Source organism: Triticum urartu, chromosome 7A (assembly GCF_056163025.1).
Source record: "Triticum urartu cultivar PI428250 chromosome 7A, HENAU_Tu73, whole genome shotgun sequence".
In the NCBI taxonomy this organism is placed as follows: domain Eukaryota; kingdom Viridiplantae; phylum Streptophyta; class Magnoliopsida; order Poales; family Poaceae; genus Triticum; species Triticum urartu.
In genome coordinates, this window is record NC_141879.1 from 749,449,973 (window position 1) to 749,462,110 (window position 12,138).

General features: G+C 47.6%; 1 pseudogene; it reads right to left on the reverse strand.

Annotated features, from left to right (window-relative positions):
• Positions 1-3,418: 3,418 nt before the first annotated feature.
• LOC147962774 (putative E3 ubiquitin-protein ligase SINA-like 6) lies at positions 3,419-4,332 on the reverse strand (annotated as a pseudogene).
• Between the last annotated feature and the right edge of the window lie 7,806 nt (positions 4,333-12,138).

Sequence of the window (12,138 nt, forward strand, 5' to 3'; positions counted from 1 at the left end):
CATGCAAGAAATGAGAATAAAATTAAAACATCTGGGCATCGTGGCTCGGCCGAGAACATTGAGAAACTTGGTTTTAAAATTCTTGTAAATGCAAAAAACGTCTGAAAATCATGAAACTTGGCATGGATGTCATGTCATGGTACTACCATGTTGTGGTAAAAAAATTGGCCGTATAGGAACAGATTTTGGTATAAGCTTCTTATAAACCCAAGCTTCTCTCAAGAAGGCTCGTGGTTCTGAGAGGGAACGTGCCACCTTTGAGTGCGAAACGATATACGTTGTCCCCCTTGAGTTTATTTACAAAGGCAACATAGAACTACATGAGTGCCCTGTTAAATTTTGGAATTATTCCGGCTTCGTTTGGCCTTATTTACACATTAATTGAGTTTTTGGTCATTTAATGTGCATAATTCAAATTTGAACTACAAGCACATGCTCCCGTGCACCAAAGTTGGTTGAAAAATCACATTTGTGTCCTCGGGTGAATTTCTACTCCCTCCTTCCATCTATATAGGTCCTAATGCGTTTTTCGAAGCTAACTTTGACCAAACGTTAGAGCAATAATATATGACATGGAACTTACACAAAGCATCCTTTCAAATTTGTATGTCAAAGGAGCTTCCAATAATATAATTTTCATAGTATACACCTCATGTGCTATTAATCTTGTCAATAGTCAAAGGCTGTCTTGAAAAACACATTAGGTCCTATATAGATGGAAGGAGGGAGTAGGTCCCATGCAAAAAATGAGAATAAAATTCAAATATCTTGGCATCGTGGCTCGGTCGAGAACATTGAGAAACTTGGTTTTAAATCATGAAACTTGGCATGGTGTCATGTCATGGTAGTACCATGCCGTGGTAAAAAAATTGGCCGAATAGGAACAAATTTTGGTATAAGCTTCTTGCAAATCGGAGCTTCTCTTAAGAAGGCTCGTGGTTTTGGGAGGGAACGTGTCACCTTTGTGTGCATAATTCAAATTTGAAATACATGCACATGTTCCAGTGCACCAAAGTTGGTTGAAAAATCACATTTGTGTCCTCGGGTAAATTTCTAGGTTACATGCAAGAAATGGGAATGAAATTCAAAATTCTGGGCGTCGTGGCTGGGTTGGAAACATTGAGAAACTAAGTTTTTTAATTCCTGTAAATCCAAAACACGCATGAAAATAATGAAACTTGGCTTGGTGCCATGACATGGCACCAACATGCTGTGGTAAATTTGCAGTCCGATTTGCGCAGGCGCACACATTAACAATCAACAAAGTCATTTTGGAACAAGTGTTGTCACGTTACAATCGGAAACACAAGTATTGTTGAAACCGTGGGCGTTCTACTTACTAGTACCATTTACGTGCCGCCACGCGTCCCCATTTTTTATTAGCTAGGAGGCGCCGTGCAGGGTAGCTATTTGGGTACGAGAGGCGTGCGATCAGACCCCTGCGCGTGCTTATCGGGAGGAGAGCCCTTTGACCTCCATCTGCCGTCCACCTCTCTCCCAAGGTCTCCATTAATGGCGCCCGAGCCTCTGTTTAATGGCGTGGCTATGTCTCACTCGACTGAGATTTAAGAGAGAGAAAAGAAAATCTGAAAGCACGGATCTTGATGTAAGATCCGACGGACCTATATAGCATCTACTGCGACTTATAGCAAGACTAATGAATATATAAGGACGATTAATTTTTTTTTTGATCAATGAAGGGCTTGTCCCTTCCGATTTTCATTACTAAAAACCACCACAATTCACAAGAAGTTCAGCACAACTCCAGCCTAACACGAAGGACTAAAAGATACCAGATTGAAATCACAACATCCCAAGAGGCCAACAAAGGCCAAACATCCGCGCTAGAACCCAACATTTCACAACCGACGACACAATCCACATCCTAAACCGATTATTACATCAAAAGAAACCAGGAAACTGAAGGAAGCCCAGCAGCAACTAGAAGAACAGCAACGCCAGGGCAGCCACAACAAGAGTTTTCTTCATTCCAGCCTCGCAACATTGATCTTCCACAGAAAGATAAGGACGATTAATTGTCTTACATAATTAGAAAGATAATTAAAAAGCCACATGCGGCTACGCCCGAAATACACAAGGGCAAAAGAAGAAGGAAGACAAGGATCTGGCTCGCTGATCTCTACTTTCTTGATGCGTTGGTGCAGGCCGCGGGAACTAGTCTCCGCGGCGAGCGGCGATGAGCTCTTTCGTGTCCTCAAGATGCCGCTGCTTGAGAACATCCATGGATTCCTCCACCAGCCTTTGGCGCTCGTTGCGGAGCATGTCATTCTCGTCCATAAGTTTCTTGACGATGACGCCGGTCCTCTTCAACAAGGCACTAGTCTCCTCCTGCTGGTCTGCACTTCGGACGATCTTCTCCCTCAGCAGGTCACGCTCGGCCCGGAGCCTCTCATTGCCCTCCTTTAGTACGCCGATAGCCTGTTCAAATGAGGCTTTCATGTCGTCCTGCAACCTCACCCAGCCGGAGATCTACTCCATCTAGCTATAGACGATCGCATTCATGCGCCTGTAATAGTCGTCGCCTGCCCGTGAGAAATTTTCCCAGGCCGCCGCGGCGCGGCGGGACATCTTTGCTGCATTCGTGGCGCGGCGGGACATCTCTGCTACTTCAGCGGCGCGGCCAGACTAGTCTGCTGCATCAACGGCGCGGCGGGACCTCCGTGCTGCTTCAGCGGCGCGGCGGGACCTCTGTGCTGCTACTTCCGCGCGGCGGGACATGTTGGCTGCTCTCGCAGCGAGGCGGGACATCTCTCGTGCTTCCGCTTCCATGCTCGCCTCCCCCTGGTGGCAATCTCTCGACCCAGAACTCACGCTGGCCATGGCAGACACAAGGGAAGGATGCCGAATGGCTTGTTTGTTTTTGTGGATGAGGAGTTGAGGAGGAATGCGCAGTCATCTTGGCATACTAGTATTTATAACCAAGTACTAATACGCTCCTAAGTGGGAAACCGTTTAGGTTGTGATCGGTGTGAACAGGTTTGCAATTCAATATAGCGTGAAGTAATTTGGAATGTGACGAAACGCAAGCTCAAAATTTATTGACGGTTCAAGTTTTGAAGTGCGGCACTATTTCCGGATGCAGTACTTCTTTTTCTACTCTCTCCTTTCCGGTTTTATAGGGCTTATCTCAAAATTTTAGTTTTTCCATTTTATAAGGCTCAATTTGGTTGTTCCCCAACACATGTTTAGATTCCAAGGTGCATTAAATCGTTGCATGCAAGTATTAAGAGAAAATTGACCAATGCATGTACTTTATGCATGCATGCATTGCAATTAATGCATTGATAAACATAATTTTTTATCGCCACCAAAACCACCATTTCTTAAGCTAAAGTGGACCAAGGTAATCCCTATATTAGCATATTACTAAGATAAACAGAAGGCACTATAGAAACATTTAGGACGTGAGCTTGTCAATCTGAATGTGGAGGGACACAAGCTTAGCCCCGACCAGCAGCTTGGGCGGAACTATCAAGAAGGTCAGCTCCTGCATGTCGACGTCGCTGGGATCCTTGCTGCTTTGTCACCTCCATTTCCACCTTGACGGCGTCAGTCGTGCCTTTGGGCTCCCCCAGCGGGCCGTTCGCCCACAGCTTGGCCACGTAGTGCGGCAGTGGGGACGCCCCCGCTCTGATGCAGACGACCGACACAACGATAGGCGCGCTGATGTCGAGCACGCCGCCGACCAAGAAAAACGCGCGGCGGTCCTCATCCGCGAACAGCAAGAGCCGTGGCTTCGACAGTGGCACTTGCAGCTGGAGCACCTTGCCGTATTGGATCCTGTGCACGGGCATGGGATGTGCGGTGCTGATGTGGTGGTAGAGCGCCGGCGGCGGGCCTTCGTAGCCGCATACGGGCATGGGGCATTTGCAGGGCGCGAGCGGACACACGCTCTGGTGATCGGCGAGCTTGTGGTAAGTGACGTAGAGCCCACAGCCTTCGTGCGGGCACTCCACCCTCACCGACGAAAGGACGTAGTCCACCACCGTGTTCCGCATGTCGAAGCCACCGCCGCGCTCGCACTTCTGGCACTGCCGCTGGTTCCCGGGGCGCTCGACGCGGCAGTCCGCGCAGGCCAGGTGCCCTCCCTTGCACTATAGAAATCAATCAAACATCACATCAATCAAGAAACCTGCACCTTGCTCAATCATCCTAACGGACGAGGTGTATTCGAACCTCATACACTGGAGGCGTCAAGGGGCGGAGGCACAAGGGGCAGTGGAGCACGGTGAGGTCCATCGAGATCTTAGAGAGCTCCATCGTCAGGTCCTGTTCGGTCTGCATGATCTCGCCCTCCTCGTGCACAACCATCTCTCGACTTGGGCCGGGGTATTACAAAGCTTTGCCGTCACATATTTTCTACTAATTCAAGGTGCATTAAATCAACACATGCAAGTATCAAAAGGAGAGTCACGGCATGCATGCATGCGTTGTAATTAATGCATCGGTAAACCCAAATTATTGAAATATATCGAGTGCAGTGCTTTGATGTGTCGCGTCAACTCGTACATCAACGAGAAGTTTTATTATCCTCTCCCTCGCGGACTTAACTGCACCTGCCTTTGGCTATATGACTGGTTGGCCACACACCTGTCGGGCCCACCTGTCATACACGCAAAGGCAGGAGCGTCCCTCCCTCGCCCATGAGCGTGGTGGCTGGCAAGACTAGGAGAAGCTTTCGCTACACGCTCTCCCTCCTGCACGCGGTGGACATGTAGCAGTTCAATCGGTGTCAGATGGCCAGAAGCGTACTGTAGTACTCATCCAGTGCAGTAGTACCCCATCATTGTCCGACTTCCCGAAGAGGCGAAGAGCCAAGCGCAGCTCGGACGCTCGTGTGACAGTTTCATGTGTAGAGTAGTCTAGGATAGCGTGTACCGTGCCTGTAAGCTTAAAATCGTTGGGGTCGGCTCCATGCTATGTGGCCGTCTCGATGTTTTAAAAAAAAATAGTCTTCTGGCCCTACCTGACACCCTGGTGATTGTAGTTTGCACCCTCATCTGGTCAAGACAGGAATATATATTTTAATTTGTTTTTTTCTTCGAAAAGGGGGGACTCCCCGGCCTCTGCGATGCATACGGCCACATATATTTTATTTTGTGGTGTGTAAATGTTAGAGGTTGCAGCAAATATATTGTACACTACGGGTCTTTCAGCCAAGTTTAGAGGCAAGCATGTGGGGCCAGTGCTATGATGTGTTGCGTCAACTCGTACAACGAGGAGAAGCTTGATCTTACTACACGCCTTCCCCCTCACCCATGCACGCGGTTGCTCGCAAACGAGGACATGCTTTTACTTAGTAGTACTTCTACAACAAGCTATCCGTCCCGCTCGCGGTGGACGGACATGCAGCAGTGGATTCAACACTGTAGAAGCAGTAGTAGTAACATCATTGTTCGTCTTCTCGAAGAGGCGAAGAGCCAAGCGCAAACCGAACGTTGTAGTTGCGAACATTGGAGCACGCATATAGCCAGGCTCTTGCATGAGACAAAATTGCTATGTGAGCCCACTATTGTACTAGTACGTACAACTACTTGCTAGTATAGCCCTGTAAACCAGAAAGGAGTATTTGCCCTTCTAGAGATTTCAACAAGTGACTAGACTACACCGAGACGGGGTACATATGGAGCAAAATGAGTGAATCTGCACCGTAAATAAATACGTACTAGTTCTATCATTTTCCTCTCCGAGGTGCACAATATTGAGTATACTGACTAGTCTCTTTTTGACACGCATTTACGTTTTTTTTACACAGTACAGACGCAAGTGCTCATATACACGCGCATAAATTCACCCCTATGAATGCACACACGCATGGCACTATCATCTTGAAATTTACAAAGTCACCATAGGCACCTCGTCGTCGACGGGTCCATAGGTGCTTAAATGCCAAGGAGGGAGAGGGTAGCAGTTCCCGAGACGTTGAACAGTCAATGATGCATCCTCAATTACATGCAGAAGGAATTAATTGGAGAAGCAGAATAGAGCCAGCACGATGTGAATGCAACAGAGTTTGGACTCTCGTATAATAAAGGCGCCCCACCACTCCAATCCATCTACTCCCAAGTCTCTGCGCGACACTGCTCACTCCAATCCGAGACCAAGTGACCAGAAGCCACAAGCACCTATTGAGGCGATGAACGCGAGCAGTAGTCGGCTGTACACACTCAGCCTACTGTTGAATCCAGTTCCCCAGGAGCTGAAAACGAACTGCTGCCGCCGCCTACACACTCGTTCACTCGAAGAGACTCCAATGGCGATCCGAGGGGTGAGCCTGCTGGATATGGACTTCAGCAAGGAGTTCCCCTTTGAGTTCACCGTTCAGTCCTATGGCTGCACCAAGTTGAATGTGATGTACACCAACGATACGGACTCGGTGAAGCTCTGCCTCGCCTCAGTCCTATGGCTGCACCAGGTTCTGGAGCATTCGCCCGTTTCATCGGCAGCGCCGACTGCACCTTCGCTAAGGTGGAGAGAAGCAAGAACGCGACGATTCGGCCATCTGGTGCAACAAGCTTATCCACATCCAGAAGCAATACAAGATCATCAGCAACGGGCAGGAGAAGGACTCCGTGGTTGACCTCGCTGAGACCATCATCGACCCCTGATACGCCAACATGAAAGAAGACGACCTGAACACGTGGGAGGTGTTGGGGAACGTTGCAGAAAACAAAAATTTCCTACGGTTTCACCAAGATCCATTTATGAGTTCATCTAGCAACGAGTATTCAGATTGCATCTACATACCTTTGTAGATCGCGAGCGGAAGCGTTCACTAGAACGTGGATGATGGAGTCCTACTCGCCGTGATCCAAATCACCGATGACCAAGCGCCGAATGGAGGGCACCTCCGCGTTCAACACACGTACGGAGCAGATGAAGTCTCCTCCTTCTTGATCCAGCAAGGGGGAAGGAGAGGTTGATGAAGATCCAACAGCACGATGGTGTGGTGGTGGATGCAGTTGTCACCGCAGCAGGGCTTCGCCGAGCGTCTGCGTGAGAGGGAGAGGTGTAGCAGGGGAGAGGGAGGCACCAAGATGCCAGGGTGCGGCTGCCCCCTCCCTCCCCCCTTTATAAAGGCCCCCTGGGGGGGGCGCCGGCCCTTGGAGATTGGATCTCCCAAGGGGGGCGGCGGCCAAGGAGGGTGGAGTACCCCCCAAGGCAAGTGGGGCGCCCCCCACCCTAGGGTTTCCAACCCTAGGCGCAGGGGGTGGGCCAAGGGGGGCGCACCAGCCCACTATGGGCTGGTTCCCCCTCCCACTTCAGCCCATGGGGCCCTCCGGGATGGGTGGCCCCACCCGGTGGACCCCCGGGACCCATCCGGTGGTCCCGATACAATACGGTGACCCCCGAATCCTTCCCGATGGCCGAAACTGCATTTCCTATATATAATTCTTTACCTCCGGACTAATCCGGAACTCCTCGTGACGTCTGCGATCTCATCCGGGACTCCGAACAACTTTCGGATTACTGCATATACATATCTTTACAACCCTAGCGTCACCGAACCTTAAGTGTGTAGACCCTACGGGTTCGGGAGACATGCAGACATGACCGAGACGCCTCTCCGGTCAATAACCAACAACGGGATCTGGATACCCATGTTGGCTCCCACATGCTCCTCGATGATCTCATCGGATGAACCACGATATCGAGGACTTAATCAATCCCGTATTCAATTCCCTTTGTCAATCGGTACGTTACTTGCCCGAGACTCGATCGTCGGTATCCCAATACCTTGTTCAATCTCGTTATCGGCAAGTCACTTTACTCGTACCGTAATGCATGATCCCATGACCAACCCCTTGGTCACATTGAGCTCATTATGATGATGCATTACCGAGTGGGCCCAAGAGATACCTCTCCGTCATACGGAGTGACAAATCCCAGTCTCGGTTTGTGCCAACCCAACAGACACTTTCGGAGATACCCGTAGTGTACCTTTATAGCCACCCAGTTACGTTGTGATGTTTGGCACACTCAAAGCACTCATACGGTATCCGGGAGTTGCACAACCTCATGGTCTAAGGAAATGATACTTGACATTGCAAAAGCTCTAGCAAACGAACTACACGATCTTTATGCTACGCTTAGGTTTGGGTCTTGTCCATCACATCATTCTCCTAATGATGTGATCCCGTTATCAATGACATCCCCATGTCCATAGCCAGGAAACCATGACTATCTGTTGATCAACGAGCTAGTCAACTAGAGGCTCACTAGGGACACATTGTGGTCTATGTATTCACACATGTATTACGATTTCCGGACAATACAATTATAGCATGAACAATAGACAATTATCATGAACAAGGAAATATAAAAATCTTTTATTATTGCCTCTAATGCATATTTCCAACAGTCTCCCACTTGCACTAGAGACAATAGTCTAGTTACATTGTGATGAATCGAACACCCATGGAATTTATTGTTGATCATGTTTTGCTCTAGGGAGAGGTTTAGTCAACGGATCTGCCACATTCAGGTCCGTATGTACTTTACAAATCTCTATGTCTCCATTTTGAACACTTTCACGAATGGAGTTGAAGCGACGCTTGATATGCCTGGTCTTCCTGTGAAACCTAGGCTCCTTCGCAAGGGCAATATCTCCAGTGTTGTCACAGAAGAGAGTCATCGGATCCGACGCATTGGGTATGACTCCTAGGTCGGTAATGAACTCCTTCATCCAGATTGCTTCTTATGCTGCCTCCGAGGCTGCCATATATTCCGCTTCACACGTAGATCCCACCACGACACTTTGCTTGCAACTGCACCAGCTTACTGCCCCACCATTCAAAATATACACGTATCCGGTTTGTGACTTAGAGTCATCCAGATCTATGTCAAAGCTAGCATCGACGTAACCCTTTACGACGAGCTCTTCGGCACCTCCATAAACGAGAAACATATCCTTGGTCCTCTTCAGGTACTTCAGGATGTTTTTGACCGCTGTCCAGTGTTCCTTGCCGGGATTACTTTGGTACCTTCCTACCAAACTTACGGCAAGGTTTACATCAGGTCTGGTACACAGCATGGCATACATAATAGATCCTATGGCTGAGGCATAGGGGATGACACTCATCTCTTCTATATCTTCTGCCGTGGTCGGGCATTGAGCCGTGCTCAATCGCACACCTTGCAATACAGGCAAGAACCCCTTCTTGGACTGATCCATATTGAACTTCTTCAATATCTTGTCAAGGTACGTACTTTGTGAAGGACCTATGAGGCGTCTCGATCTATCTCTATAGATCTTGATGCCTAATATATAAGCAGCTTCTCCAAGGTCCTTCATTGAAAAACTCTTATGCAAGTAGGCCTTAATGCTGTCCAAAAGTTCTATATCATTTCCCATCAAAAGTATGTCATCTACATATAATATGAGAAATGCTACAGAGCTCCCACTCACTTTGTTATAAACGCAGGCTTCTCCATAAGTCTGCATAAACCCAAACGCCTTGATCATCTCATCAAAGCGAATGTTCCAACTCCGAGATGCTTGCACCAGCCCATAAATGGATCGCTTGAGCTTGCATTCCTTGTTAGCATTCTTAGGGTCGACAAAACCTTCTGGCTGCATCATATACAGTTCTTCCTTAAGATAGCCATTAAGGAATGCCGTTTTGACGTCCATTTGCCATATCTCATAATCATAGTATGCGGCAATTGCTAACATGATTCGGACGGACTTCAGCTTCGCTACGGGAGAGAAAGTCTCATCGTAGTCAACCCCTTGAAGTTGCCTATAACCCTTAGCGACAAGTCGAGCTTTATAGATGGTAACATTTCCATCCGCGTCCGTCTACTTCTTAAAGATCCATTTATTTTCTATCGCTCGCCGATCATCGGGCAAGTCTGTCAAAGTCCATACTTTGTTTTCGTACATGGATCCTATCTCGAATTGCATGGCCTCTAGCAATTTGTTGGAATCCGGGCCCGCCATCGCTTCTTCAATGCTCAAAGGTTCATCGTTGTCTAACAACATGATTTCCAGGACGGGGTTGCCGTACCACTCTGGTGCGGAACGCGTCCTAGTGGACCTACAAAGTTCAGTAGGAGCTTGATCCGAAGTATCTTTATCATCATCTTTAAACTCCTCTCTAATCGGTGCAGGCACCACAGGAACGTTTTCCTGAGCTGCGCTACTCTCCGTTTCAAGAGGCAGTACTTCATCAAGCTCCACTTTCCTCCCACTTACTTCTTTCGGGAGGAACTCTTTCTCTAGAAAGGATCCATTCCTGGCAACAAAGATCTTGCCTTCGGATCTGAGGTAGAAGGTATACCCAATGGTTTCCTTAGGGTATCCTATGAAGAGGCATTTTTCCGACTTGGGTTCGAGCTTTTCAGGTTGAAGTTTCTTGACATAAGCATCACATCCCCAAACTTTTAGAAATGAAAACTTAGGTTTCTTCCCAAACCATAATTCATACGGTGTCGTCTCAACAGATTTATACGGTGCCCTATTTAAAGTGAATGCGGCTGTCTCTAGAGCGTATCCCAAAAATGATAGCGATAAATCAGTAAGAGACATCATAGATCGCACCATATCCAATAGAGTGCGATTACGACGTTCGGACACACCGTTACGTTGAGGTGTTCCAGGCGGCGTGAGTTGTGAAACGATTCCACATTTCCTTAAGTGTGTGCCAAATTCATGACTTAAATATTCTCCTCCACGATCTGATCGTAAGAACTTTATTTTTCGGTCACGTTGTTTCTCTACCTCATTCGGAATTCCTTGAACTTTTCAAAGGTCTCAGACTTGTGTTTCATCAAGTAGACATACCCATATCTACTCAAGTCATCAGTGAGAGTGAGAACATAATGATATCCTCCGCAAGCCTCAACACTCATTGGACCGCACACATCAGTATGTATGATTTCCAATAAGTTGGTTGCTCGCTCCATTGTTCCGGAGAACGGAGTCTTGGTCATTTTTCCCATGAGGCATGGTTCGCATGTGTCAAATGATTCATAATCGAGAGACTCTAAAAGTCCATCAGCATGGAGCTTCTTCATGCGCTTGACACCAATGTGACCAAGGCGGCAGTGCCAAAAGTATGTGGGACTATCGTTATCAACTTTAATTCTTTTGGTATTCACACTATGAATATATGTATTATCACGCACGAGATTCATTAAGAATAAACCATTGACCATCGGAGCATGACCATAAAACATATGACTCATATAAATAGAACAACCATTATTCTCGGATTTAAATGAGTAGCCATCTCGAATTAAACGAGATCCTGATACAATGTTCATGCTCAAACTTGGCACTAAATAACAATTATTGAGGTTCAAAACTAATCCCGTAGGTAAATGTAGAGGTAGCGTCCCGACGGCGATCACACCGACCTTGGAACCATTCCCAACGCGCATTGTCACCTCGTCCTTTGCCAGTCTCCGCTTATTCCGCAGCTCCTGCTTTGAGTTACAAATATGAGCAACAGCACCGGTATCAAATACCCAGGAGCTTCTACGAGAACTGGTAAGGTACACATCAATTACATGTATATCACATATACCTTTATTGTTGCCGGCCTTCTTGTCCGCTAAGTAGTTAGGGCAGTTCCGCTTCCAGTGACCCTTCCCTTTGCAATAAAAGCACTCAGTCTCAGGCTTGGGTCCATACTTTGACTTCTTCCCGGCAACTTGCTTACCGGGCGTGGCAACATCCTTGCCGTCTTTCTTGAAGTTCTTCTTGCCCTTGCCCTTCTTGAACTTCGTGGTTTTATTAACCATCAACACTTGATGTTCCTTTTTGATCTCCACCTCCGCTGATTTCAGCATTGAATATACCTCGGGAATGGTCTTTTCCATCCCCTTCATATTGAAGTTCATCACAAAGCTCTTGTAGCTTGGTGGAAGCGACTGAAGGATTCTGTCAATGACCGCGTCATCCGGGAGATTAACTCCCAGCTGAGTCAAGCTGTTGTGCAACCCAGACATCTTGAGTATGTGTTCACTGACAGAGCTATTTTCCTCCATCTTACAACTAAAGAACTTGTCGGAGACTTCATATCTCTCGACCCGGGCATGAGCTTGGAAAACCATTTTCAGCTCCACGAACATCTCATATGCTCCGTGTTGCTCAAAACACTTTTGGAGCCC